Source organism: Heptranchias perlo, chromosome 34 (assembly GCF_035084215.1).
Source record: "Heptranchias perlo isolate sHepPer1 chromosome 34, sHepPer1.hap1, whole genome shotgun sequence".
In the NCBI taxonomy this organism is placed as follows: domain Eukaryota; kingdom Metazoa; phylum Chordata; class Chondrichthyes; order Hexanchiformes; family Hexanchidae; genus Heptranchias; species Heptranchias perlo.
In genome coordinates, this window is record NC_090358.1 from 22,661,370 (window position 1) to 22,675,195 (window position 13,826).

Below are 13,826 nucleotides of genomic sequence, written 5' to 3' on the forward strand. Positions count from 1 at the left end.
CAGGGCTCCTCCAAACCAGTCCAGGCAGCAGAAGCGTTGTTTGAGGAGGCCTATGGTGTGCTCCACGATGTTGCGTGTGGCAGCATGGCTCTCATTATAGGCCTGCTGTGCACGTGTGTGTGGGTTCCTGACCGGTGTCATGAGCCACGGAGTGAGGGGATAGCCCATGACGCTCAGTAGCCAGCCTATGACTTGCCGAGCCAGATGAAAGATAGCTGGCACGTTGGACTGCCAAAAGACGAAGGCATTGTGACAGCTCCCAGGGTAGCGGGCATCGACCTCCATGATTCGATGCGTGTGGTTGCACACAAGCTGCACGTTGAGGGAGTGAAAGCCCTTTCAGTTGGCGAAGACGGCCGAGTTGATGTGCGGGGCACGCAGGGCAATATGTGTGCAGTCAATGGGCACCCTGCACCATGGAGAAGCCATCAATGTGAGCGAACCCCCGTGCTCGCTCGTTCTGCTTGTCCCTGTGGAGAGGGAAGGTGATGAACCTGTTCCTCATCTAGTACAGCACATCTGTGACCTCCCTTATGCAGCAGTGCACTGAATACTGTGAGATGTTGCACATGTCGCCAGCAGAGGCCTGAAATGATCCTGAGCCGTAGAAATTCAGTATCACGGTGACCTTCACAGCCACAGGCAATGCTGTCCTTGCCCTGCTCTGAGGCTGCAGTTGTGGCCGCACCAGTTGACAGATCTCGGTCATGGATTCCTTGGTGAACCTCAGGCGTCGGATGCAATCCTCCTCGGTCATGTTGAGGTAAAAGAATTGGTCCCGGAAGGCCCTCATTGGATAGGGCGTCCTGCTCGATGCCCTGCTCCTCCTCGTCCTCCCTCTCAGTTTGACTTGCTGTTTGTGGCCTCTCTGCATGCTCCCAGTCATGCTCAATGACCAGCGGAAGCACTAGCAGACCGCCCATGGTTGCCAGGAATGTTGTTCGACCACGGCTGTAACTCTCCAAGCTGTAAGGCAGTACCTGCCAAACCACTTTCAAATGTATTCTAGGAATTCTCAGTAAGAATAGGGAACTTCAAAAAACATTTCCTACTCCCCCAGCAGCCAGAAGCAATAATCCAGCAACCAACCTGCAACACCTGCATGGCCCCTTTAAATAACGCTGGTGGGGTGTCCTCCAGACACTCTAAGACACGTTCAGATGGTCAGGGTTAAGACTGTGCGTTGAGTTGAGTGTTAAGGTCCAAAATGGTGTCTATCACTTTAAATCAGTGTTGCACACAGATTGCACGCATTTTCTCCTTACTTTACATGCTTCCAACGTTCGGTATTTGCGCATGCACTAACTCCTAGACCAAAATGGCATCCGGCGCACGTCACGCTGGAATCGTGCTTGCGCATCCAAGACGACATCTTGGATGTCAGAGAGGCCGTGTAGCGCCGAAACAATGGGCGCTACACGACCCAATTTAGCTCCCCAAGTCTTTCTTTTCACTATCTGTTGTAAATGTTATGTTATTGATGTATTAGTTGTGTTTATTGTGAAATTGTATATGAGATGGAAAACGCTGTATGTGAGTGCATATGAAATGTGATGTCTAAGGAGAGGTTGAGTAGATTGGGACTCTACTCATTGGAGTTCAGAAGAATGAGAGGCGATCTTATTGAAACATATAAGATTGTGAAGGGGCTTGATCGGGTGGATGCGGTAAGGATGTTCCCAAGGATGGGTGAGACTAGAACTAGGGGGCACAATCTTAGAATAAGGGGCTGCTCTTTCAAAACTGAGATGAGGAGAAACTTCTTCACTCAGAGGGTAGTAGGTCTGTGGAATTTGCTGCCCCAGGAAGCTGTGGAAGCTACATCATTAAATAAATTTAAAACAGAAATAGACAGTTTCTTAGAAGTAAAGGGAATTAGGGGTTATGGGGAGCGGGCAGGAAATTGGACATGAAGCTGAGTTCGGATCGGTCAAGGCCCTGTGGGTGGCGGAGCGGGCCCAGGGGCTGTGTGGCCGTGTCCTGCTCCTACTTCTTGTGTTCTTTAGATTTGAGGTTAGGATCAGATCAGCCATGATCTTATTGAATGGCGGAGCAGGCTCGAGGGGCCGATTGGCCTACTCCTGCTCCAATTTCTTATGTTCTTATGATAGGTATGATAACACAATGTATATTACATGTATATAGCAAATGTGTGATGTCAGGATACTACAGATATGTTTTAACACACAACCAAATTAAATGCTAGTCAAATAATGTATTCTCAATTAATATAAAATTATTTTAACCAAGCATTACTAGCACAGCAAAACACAAATTTACTTTTGAACGAGTTTATTCCAGGGATGAGATTTGAAATAGCATGCATCTATAATAACTACCCATTGCACCTGTTTTGAGACACTCGGATCTTTATGTTTTTCTGAATTCCCGCAGTCTTTTTCATAGTTCTTTTCTTTTTAACTTATTCTCAGGATGTGGGGGATTCTGGCAATGCTGCATTTATTGCCCACCCCTAGTTGCCCTGAGAAGGTGGTGCTGGGAATTCTCCTTGAACTGCTACAGTGGTGATGGTATTCGCACAACGATTTTTGGCAGATAATTCCAGGATATTGCCCAGTGATGACGAAACAACAGCAATATATGTAAACGTTAGGATGGTATGAGACTTGAAGGGGATCTTGGAGCTAATAGTGTTCCCATGAAATTGCTTCTTTTATCCTTCTTAATGGTAGAGGTCATAGGTGAAGGAGGTGCTGTTAAAGTAGGCTTGGTGAGTTGCTGCATTGTATTCTCTAAATAGTACATACAGCAGCCACCGCGCCCCCCGTGATGGAGGGGTGGACACTGAATCCAAAGACAAGGGTGTCAATCAAGCAAACTACTGTATTCTGAATGGTATCAAGCTTCATGAGCATTGTTGTGGCTGCACTTCTGGGCAAGTGGTGACCATTCCATCACACTTCTGACTTGAGTCTTGTAAATGTTGGAGATGCGTTAAGGGGCCAGGACGTGAGCTATTCATCACAGAGCGCCCAGCCTCTGCCCTGCTCTTGTAGCCACAGTGTTAATATGGCTGGTCCCAGTTAAGCTTCTAGTCAGTGGTCATCCCCAAGATATTGATGGTGGTGGTCTCGGCGATGGTGGTGCTATTGACGGTCATGGGGAGATGGTTGGGCATTCTCTTGTTGGAGATAATCATTATCTGGCAGTTATGTGGCACAAATGTTACCTGCCACTTGTCAGCCCAAACCTGGATGTTGTCCAAGTCCTGCTGTAGGCTGGCATGGGCTGCTTCATTATCGTAGGAGTTGTGAATTGAATTGATCACTGTAGAATCAGTGAACAGCCCTGCTCCTGACCTTATGATGGGGGGAAGGGCAGTGGTGAAGCAGCTGAAGATGTTTGAGCTGAGGCCACTTCCCTGAAGAACTCCTGCGGCAATATGCTGGGGTTGCGACGATTGCCCTCCAATAATCACAACCATCTTCCTTTATGTCAAGTGTGATTCCAGCCACTGAAGAGTTTTCCCTTTGACGTACTCTGTTCTGCCCTGACTGCTCTCTTTTTAATGTTTTTTTCTTGTTCAGTACTTTCCACACTTCAAAATGATAGGGTGATGGCACCCAACTATATGTCTCAGACACTTCTGAATCTAGAGTATTAACAGGAATTTGTATCCAAGAGAATGCTGAGTATATCAAGGACTTGGACACACACTATCAGAGATCTTTAAAAACCTAATTAGAATAGATCACAGGATGGCAGCGGGGAGTGGTTAGCAACAAATGACAGTAGCACAATTCATATTGGGAGAGTGCTTGTATAAAAAGTGTTCCTAAAATACTATTACATGATTACATTTCCTGTACATTTTTATTTCCTCATGATGTGCTTGGTATTGTATATGGATGCATAGAGTACAAAAGCAAGAAAGTTATGCTAAACCTAATAAATCACTGGTTAGGCCCCAGCTTGAGTATTGTGTCCAATTCTGGGCATCACACTTTAGGAAGGATGTCAAGGCCTTAGAGTGGGTGCAGAGGAGATTTATAGAATGTACCATGGATGAGGGACTTCAGTTAGGTGCAGAGGATAGAGAAGCTGGGATTGTTCTCCTTAGAGCAGAGAAGGTTAAGGGGAGATTTAATAGAGGTGTTCAAAATCATGAATGGTTTTGATAGGGTAAATAAGGAGAAACCATTTCCACTGGCAGAAGGGTCGGTAACCAAAGGACACAGATTTAAGGTAATTGGCAAAAGAACCAGAGGCGACATGACGAGAATTTTTTTTACACAGCGAGTTGTTATGATCTGGAATGCATGGCCTGAAAGGGTGGAGGAAGCAGATTCAATAATATGGTAACTTTCAAAAGGGAATTGGATAAATATTTGAAGGAGAAAAATTTGCAGGGCTATGGGGAAAGGGAGGAGAATGAAACTAATTGAATAGCTCTTTCAAAGAGCCAGAACAGGCACGATGGGTTGAATGGCCTTCTTCTGTGCTGTATCATTTTATGATTTGATGATTCTATAAAATCCCTGGCATGAAAAAGTTGGTTTCTCTGTGTGTGTAGCATTATCCAAGAGGTAGATAGAGGACACATAGAAAGTTGTTCTAGTTCTGAATGTTTAATTCACAAGTAAAGGAGACTCCATGGGCCTCGATACTAGAGTGGAGGCGGGATGGCAGCGGGGGGGCACGTGGGTAACCCGCCCAATAAAAAATGTCCGTTTCCCACGCAATCACAAGTCAATTGGAGCCACTTAACGTGGCTTCCGGGTTTGCCATCCAAAGGCTGCGCACCCGCATCACAGGCTGTCAGCTGGAGGAGCTCTATTTAAAGGGGCAGTCCTCCAATGGCTGCTCCTGGAGCAAACACCCACACACCACAATGGAGCAGCACAGAGGCAAGGCTGCTCCCAGATTCAGTGATGCCTCACTCCAGGTGCTACTGGATGGGGTGAGTAGGAGGAGGGATGTGTTCCAACCGGTGGACGGGAGGAAGCGGCCTGCCTCTGCCACCAAGAAGGCCTGGCTCGAGGTGGCAGAGGAGGTCACCAGCAGCAGCAACATCTCCCGCACTTGGATCCAGTGCAGGAAGCGCTTCAATGACCTAACTAGGTCAGCCAAAGTGAGTACACTTACTGATTCTCCTACATTCCGTCTTCCACATCACCGCCACCCACCCCCCCCAACTCATTCTGCACTGCCAACACTACTCTATCACATCACTCCTCACACCCATTTAAGGCTCATCCTCAACTTACCTGCACTTCCTCACCTCCCCATTACTCATCCCACCACTACCACTTACCCAATCCTCATACAATGTGATGGCTCTGTCTCATACTCACCCTCTGATGCATCTCTTTCACGGTCAGCCGCACCCAAACCAATGCAGTCATTGGTTGGCCACGTCACCATCACTCACTCGCGCCTCTCTACTTCCGCCCAGAACGCGTGGGAGAGGGCGAGGACCGGAGGGGGGCCGCAACAAATCGTCGTCCTCACAGACATGGAGCAGGAGGCGCTGGAGCTGAGCCGCACCCTCGAGTGCCTGTCCGTCGGGGACGCCGAGACTGGCACCCGACAAATGTCTGGTGACAGAACTTTAACATTCAGCACACACAATATGAATCGATGTTAACATGCCTTTCCATCTACAGCACCTCAATATGCTCATCGCGACATGACACATCTGTGATAATGCTTAATATCGCCTTCTGTTCTCTTACAGGGCCTTCAGCAACCGCTGTGACGGCAGAGGGCGATTCCTCAGAGGACCTGCCGGCCTCCGAGGGTGCACCGTCACATCTGAGCGAGCCATCCACCAGCGCAGATACACACATCTTGGTGGGTCCTAGTCCTCAGTTAGTTGGGTTGGCACCTGGTGAGTTACCACACACACGAGCACGAGCAGATACTGGTGGCAGGGGCAGCTGCGGAGAGTCCGAGTCGGTGGGCGCATTCCTCTCCAGGCTCTGTTCAGCTGGACACAGATGCTGAACCCTGGGGACCAACCTTTAAAAGGAGAATGATCGAGGGACAGCAGCACATTTGGGAGGTGCTGGAACAGGTGCCACGCACACTCTCCACAATAGCGCAGAAGATGGAGGAGTCCAACGCCTGCATGAGTGGAATGGTGGCACAGGTATGGGTGAGAATCTCTGAGATAGTGTCACAGGGACTTGAGCAACTCTCTGAGATACTGTCAAAGGTAAGTGCGGGAATGACTGCGATTGAGAGAAGGCTAGTCTCCATTGAGCTTCAAGCACGGCTCACAAATGAGTCCATTCAGGCCCTGACAACGGCCATTCAGACTCAGTGAACAACAACAGCAGAGCGGTAGGAGTGATGTGGGCCTGGCCCAGGGGAGGGATGATGGAAATGGGGACATGAAAATGGGGACACTACTCAAAGCGCTCCCACGTCTCACGCCTTGCCCCCCTCTCAACTGCTGTTGTGGGCGCTGATCTATCCAGGTGGTGTGAGGACTGGACTCTTCACACTCTCTGATGTTAGGTGAACCATTCACATATCAGTGACTCCCTGGCCTCACGAGCAGCCAGGTGAGCCACTGCTCTGCCCATGGGTTGCTCCTCCTCCTCCTCCTCAATGTGGGTGGCAGATGTGGATGGGGCCTCCTCAAGCGGCACCCCTCTCTGTTGTGCCATGTTGTGCAGGGCACAATACACGACTATAATGCATCTCACTCTGTCTGGTGCATATTGAAGCGCACCCCCAGAACGATCAAGGCACCTAACGCGCATCTTGAGCAGCCCTATAGCATGCTCAATTGTAGACCTGGTGGCGATGTGGCTGTCATTATATCGACGCTGTTGCTCGGTGATGGGGTTCCTCAGAGGTGTCATGAGCCACGTATGCAGGGGGTGTCCCTTGTCCCCGAGGAGTCAGCCCTGAAGGGTGTTCGGAGAGTGGAAGAGGGGCGGGATGTTGGATTCCTGGAGGATGAAGGAATTGTGGCAGCTGCAAGGGAATCTGGCGCACACGTGAAGGAATCTCTTGCAGTCGTCACAAACGAGCTGAGTGTTGATGAAGTGATACCCCTTCCTGCTGATGAACAGTCCTGGCTCGTGTGGAGGTGCTCGTATTGCTATGTGGGTGCAATCGATTACACCCTGCACCCGTGGGAAGCCAGCCACAGCGTGGAATCCCACTGCCCTCTCCATCTGGCTGAGGTCATCCATGGGGAAGTTGACAAACTGCGAGGCCCTGCAAAACAAGCCGTCGGTGACCTGCCTTATGCACTTGTGTGCAGACGACTGTGAGACCCCGGTGATGTCCCCAGTGGCACCCTGGAATGATCCGGAGGTGAAGAAGTTGAGGGCAGTGGTGACTTTGACAGTGACAGGTAAGGAGATGCTGCTCGGCCCAGCCAGGAGCAGCTCGGCATGAAGAAGGCTGCAGATGTCTGCGACTACCTGGCGACTGACTCTGAGCCTCCGTATGCACTGCTCCTCAGAGAGGTCCAGGAAGCTGAGCCTCGGTTTGTACACCCTGTGGCGAGGGTAGTGCCTCCTGCGACCCGCTCTCTCTGTTGTTGCCCTCTGTGCTCTTGTGCAGGGGCCTGTGGTGCAGCACTGTGTTGTGGAGCTCCACATGGCAGAGGTGGATGCCGTGCCTGGTGAGGCTGGTAATTTTGCTCGTCCTCGGGTGTAGTGGTGAATGCAGCCATGGTGCCCCCCACATCCTACCGGTTTGAGGGTGTCCGCAAAGTAGTTAAATATGTTTGAACAGCAGAATTTTGAGTGGAAAGTAAGAATTTTGAGTGAAAACACAAAGAGCTTGCAGCCAAAACTTTGTCTGAAGTGACTGAGTGCCCTGCTGCAATAAATGATGTTTTCTCCCCATCTGTCAAATAAGCATTTGCACCTCCCACTGGCCGCTGGCTGAAACACATCTGCTCCAACAGGGAGTGTTTCCCACAGCATGGGAAACACGCTGGGGATCCTTCAAAATCGCACCCATGCCAAAATGTGGAGACAATTAAGTACTTCAGCTAGCTCAACAACTATGTAAAGTATCATCCCGCCGGCTTTAATTGCCGGTGGGACTTCTGCATTCGGGAGGCGCACGCACACCCAGACACGTCAATGGGGAACCCGGAAGTCTGTGAGTTGGAGCCAGGCTCCGGATCCGCTCGAGATTTCCACGATTTTTGGAGCCCCCCCCCCCCCAGCCCCCAACACACCCGTTACTTCAGCCAAAAATCGAGCCCCATAACTCACCAATGCCCCCGATACTTTCCGCTGCTCATTAATGTTAACAAATCTGTAAACACATTGGTCTTGAAGTTAGGCCATGGGATACCAGCATACAAATGTTCAATGTAATTTATGGAATTCTTTCCTCCACTATTTTGACAGAAACATTAACCAGCCTCTGTTAAAAAAGTGCAGGAAGGAATTTTATATAAGGCCATTGAGTGTTCCTAGTCTAGTATCTCAGTGCATAATTTCAAGGCAGCTATTTGTAAATGCAGTTACGGATTTGTCAAGGTTAGTGAACATAGAATCATAGAAAGGTTACAGCACGGAAGGAGGCCATTCGGCCCATCAAGTCTGTGCCAGCTCTATGCAAGAGCAATCCAGCTCATCCCACTCCCCCACCCTATTCCCAAAGCCCTGCAAGTTTTTTTCCTTTCAAGTACTTATCCAGTTCCCTTTTGAAAGCCACAGAGGAAAATATAGCCACAGATGGCTATGATTTATCACATTGCTGTATCTTTGTCTGAAGACCAACAGTGCAGAGTGAATAGCAGTTCTTTGAAGTTTCTTTTCAATTCGAGAAGGCTTGCAGAAATTAATTCTACTGAGGTTCTTCACTACTGTATGTGAAATAGGTTCTGCTTTCCATGTGCAGAAGGGCTGTCATGTGGTAATACTGACCATGCTTTTCCTGTCAACTTTTGCCATTATAAATTCCTATGTCCTTATTTGTAATGGAAACTGCCTATGTAAACTTTTCTCACGATAATAACATTTCCCCCTCCCCCCACTAATGGAGGCACTGCAGCACCTCCACTGGGGGAGGTTATAATTACAAGGTTTACATAGGCAGTTTCCATTATAAATAAGAACATTGGAACTTATAATTGAATAATAAAAACGAGGACAGAATAATGAATTAAAAATAGGAGTTGAATTATGTCTGCACTCACTGGTCCAAATTCCCCAGGCCTCTAACCCCACTTCACTTGAAGACTACACTTGGCCTCGCCTCTCCCTGTGCAACGCCAGATGAGATCGACTATCGGAAAGACAGTAAAAAAAGAATGTGTCACCATTCTCTGAGGGGATTTCTTTGATTGTGAGGAGATTCTGTAGAGTGATACAAAATTTTCTCACAAAGAAATTCCCTTATGCTCTAGAGAATGGTGATAGACTATTTTTTATTGTCGCTGTCTCACTGTGTCAATCTATCTGTCTGTCTGTCTCTCCCTCTCTCTCTGATACAGAATTTCCTCACAAAGAAATTCCTTTATGCTCTAGAGGATGGTGATAGAATCGTTTTTTATTGTCTCTGTCTGTTTCTCTCTCTCTATCTCTCTCATACAGAATTTCCTCACGAAGAAATTCTCTTATGCTCCAAGAGAATGGTGATAGAATCTTTTTTTATTGTCTCTGTCTGTTTCTCTTTCTGTCTGTCTCTCTCATACAGAATCTCCTCACAACGAAATTCCTTTATGCTCTAGAGAATGGGGATAGATTGTGTTTTATTGTCTCTCTCTGCCTCTCACACTGTCACCCACTCTCTCTGTCTCTTTGTCTTTGGCTGTCTCTGTCTCTCTCTACGTATAATGTGTGTGTGTTTAACCTTTGGACCAGCATCTAAATACTAAGTACTGAAACGGAGATCTTACGATTGCCAGCCAGGTAAATTGAACAGCTTGTGGGAGTGGCTGGGAGCACAGACACGGCTTGAAGCAGGACTTTGTGTGGCGGGTCTTATAATTTCTGCGCACTGCCGGCAAAATAAAACGCGTCTAACCTCACAGCCTTCAGTTGGTCCCCTGAGTTTGAGAGAGAGGTTGTATTTTGCCACGCCTCACAGAAGAGTTAGAGAAAAATAATCAAAATGAAGACACATAAATACAAAGAAATTGACAAGAAAAGAATAGCCAAAATAAAACTAATAGATATGTACAAAGTCAGAGGATTAGTTTAAAAGAAAAAATAGGGAATCAACAAGTACAGTTCAGAGTCAGTACAAGCAGCTGGCAATGAGAAGTAAAACAAATCAAGTCAGTTTAGAAGACCATAAACAAAAGTTAAGACCGGAAGTAATGGGAATGGGAAAATATGTGTTGCCTGGGAAGTTTCGACGAAAAATAAACTAAACTTAAGTAAACGGAGGACAATGGGGACGGGGCAGATGACTGAAGCAGATGTTGGTAATCAAGACGAGCAAAAAAGAGGGAGTGTGGAGGAATGGAGAACATGTGAGAGAAGCGGTGAAGAGATTGGAAAGGAGGAGGAGGAGGAGGGCAGGGAGTGAGCCTTAGACAAGGGACTAAGGCAAAGAAGGTAAGAACTTGAACTGAGGGAGGCAACGGACAAAGACAAAAAGAGACAATCCTTGGGGCAACTGATGGTTTTTGGATAGCAGTTGTATAAAACAATTTAAACCAACTTCATTGTTTTGATTATAATGTACCAATGTGATTGGAAAGTATATTTTAGCACAATTGTAGAAAGATCTTTAATAACAGTATTACATTATAACAGTGATCTGTGTCAGAATAACTTAATTGATGGAAGGTGTCATCAACAGTGCTATCAAGCGGCACTTACTCACCAATAACCTGCTCAGTTTGGGTTCCACCAGGACCACTCAGCTCCAGACCTCATTACAGCCTTGGTCCAAACATGGACAAAAGAGCTGAATTCCAGACGTGAGGTGAGAGTGACTGCCCTTGACATCGAGGCAGCATTTGACCGAGTGTGGCACCAAGGAGCGCGAGTAAAATTGAAGTCAATGGGAATCAGGGGGAAAACTCTCCAGTGGCTGGAGTCATACCTAGCACAAAGGAAGATGGTAGTGGTTGTTGGAGGCCAATCATCTCAGCCCCAGGACATTGCTGCAGGAGTTCCTCAGGGCAGTGTCCTAGGCCCAACCATCTTCAGCTGTTTCATCAATGACCTTCCCTCCATCATTAGATCAGAAGTGGGGATGTTCACTGATGATTGCACAGTTTCATTCGCAACCCCTCAGATAATGAAGGACTCCATGCCCGCATGCAGCAACATCCAGGCTTGGGCTGGTAAGTGGCAAGTAACATTCACGCCAGACAAGTGCCAGGCAATGACCATCTCCAACAAGAGAGTCTAACCACCTCCCCTTGACATTCAACGGCATTACCATCGCCGAATGCCCCACCATTAACATCCTGGGGGGTCACCATTGACCAGAAACATAACTGGACCAGCCACATAATTACTGTGGCTATAAGAGCAGGTCAGAGGCTGGGTATTCTGCGGCGAGTGACTCACCTCCTGACTCCCCAAAGCCTTTCCACCATCTACAAGGCACAAGTCAGGAGTGTGATGGAATACTCTCCACTTGCCTGGATGAGTGCAGCTCCAACAACACTCAAGCAGCTCGACACCATCCAGGACAAAGCAGCCCGCTTAGTTGGTACCCCATCCACCAGTCTAGCATTCATTCCCTTCACCACCGGCACACCGTGACTGCAGTGTGTACCATCTACAGGATGGTAGCACTGCAGCAACTCCCCAAGGCTTTTTCGACAGCACCTCCCAAACCCACAACCTCGAAGACCTAGAAGGACAAGGGCAACAGGCACATGGGAACACCACCACCTGCACGTTCCCCTCCAAGTCACACACCATCCCGACTTGGAAATATATCGCCGTTCCTTCATCGTCACTGGGTCAAAGTCTTGGAACTCCCTACCTAACAGCACTGTGGGAGAACCTTCACCACACGGACTGCAGCGGTTCAAGAAGGCGGCTCACCACCATCTTCTCAAGGGATGGGCAATAAATGCTGGCCTTGCCAGTGACACCCACATCACATGAACGAATATTTTAAAAATTTGTAAATATGAAATATGGTAATTGATAAATTATTATTACTATATGTCACGTAATTTGGGATCATTTGTGGTTTACTTCAGAAACTAACGTCGAATAGGATGGTGACAAAAACTGGTACTTGCACTAATCGTAGTCTCCCTCCAATGTTATTTGCTACCAATGCCTTAAATATGTTTGTCTTTAGACTAAAATGACAGTTGAACATAATTCGCACTAGAGGTGAAAAGCTTTCATTTAATTGAATGCATCTCCTCATGCTTTACTGAATCCTCATGTGCTGAAGTTTTCTGATTGGAAACTCAAATCAGTTATATCATGAAGGGATGGAAATGTATACATATATATATATATATAACCTTTTAAGCTATTTGTCCATTGAATGAATATATATAAATATATAAACATTTGCACTATTTATCCAATATATAAACATTTACATTATGAGTCCAATGAGTATATATTTTAAAAAGATATAAACTTTTACATTATTTGTCCATATATGTATAAACTTTTATACTGTTTGCTTTATATATATAAACCTTTATACGATTTGTCCAATGAATGAATATACATAATAAATATATAAACGTTTATGCTATTTATCCAATATATAAAAATATATATAAACTTTTACACTCTTTGTCCAATTAGTATATACTTTTATATACTATATAAACTTTTACATTATTTGTCTATATAAACTTTTACACAATTTTTCCAATGAATATATGTAAACTTTTACACTATTTCTTTAATATATATACTTTTACACTATTTTCCCAATGAATATATATGTAAACTGTTACACTATTTCTTCAATATATTTTGTAAATACATTTACACTGTCCAATGAATATACATGTGTGCATATATATATATACACACATCGATCGGGCTGTACAGTATTTGTGGACACCGCTCTCAATGAGCGGCTGTACCACTGACCTACACCAGACACCGACATCCGCAGTACAACCCTCCCGTCCAACCTAACTTTAACTCCCGCCCTTGCCGCAAAGTGATTGGTGGCCGACGTCACCACAGCCGCGGCTCCACGGAGCCGCCGCTCCGCCGATTGGATGAGCGGGGCTGTCAATCACTCGCTTGCCTCGGCCAGGTTAGGTTGTCTCTCTTCCCCTCCCCCCCCCATCACACACACCGGTTGTTTGGCCCAATTGACAGTCGGTGTCGCGGGCGGGCGGGCGCTTTGTCAGGGCGAGCGTCGGAGGCGCAGCGGGGTTTGAATAGCGAGAGAGAGAGAGTGTTTAAAAAAATATATATAGAACCGGGCTCCATCCGCCATGTCAACGGCTGAGGGGAAGCCGTCAGCTGGCGCTCCCGCCCCCTTTCAGTTTCTCTTTCGGGCCGCAGCGACGCCCGGGTGGAGCTGAGTTGCCAAGGAGCGGGCCTCCGGGGGGGGTGGGGATTACATGGGATCCCGGTTTGTGAGGTGAATCGCCCCGGGGGGGGGAGGGAGGGTGGGGTGGGGTGGGGAGGGGAAACCGTTTAAATAAAGCCCGCTGAGGGCGGGTGGGAGGAAAGGGGGTTGAGAACACAAAGTGAGGCGGGCGGACAGGCCCGGGCTGGGCCCACAGGCCCCGGTCCAGGGGGGGCGGCGGCGGCGGCGGCGGCCCTGCCGCTTACTCCGGTGTCTTTATTCCTTTCAACGTCATCCCCCCATCTTCCTTCCTTCCTTCCGGCAGACGGTGCGGATCTTTCTCACTCGCTTCATATTAAAGGCAAAGACGACGGGGTGTTTCCTGCGGCTCCTCCATTGACCAGGTT

At 47.5% G+C, this 13,826-nt stretch overlaps 1 protein-coding gene across 2 annotated transcripts in view; it reads left to right on the forward strand.

The window, feature by feature from the left end:
* Positions 1-13,560: 13,560 nt before the first annotated feature.
* znf710a (zinc finger protein 710a) overlaps positions 13,561-13,826 on the forward strand; it is a 29,413-nt gene continuing 29,147 nt past the window's right edge. For both annotated transcript variants that reach the window (XM_067971595.1, XM_067971594.1), the window contains exon 1: positions 13,561-13,823. The gene's annotated coding sequence lies outside the window, so the exon portion shown is untranslated. The remainder of the gene's footprint in view (positions 13,824-13,826) is intronic.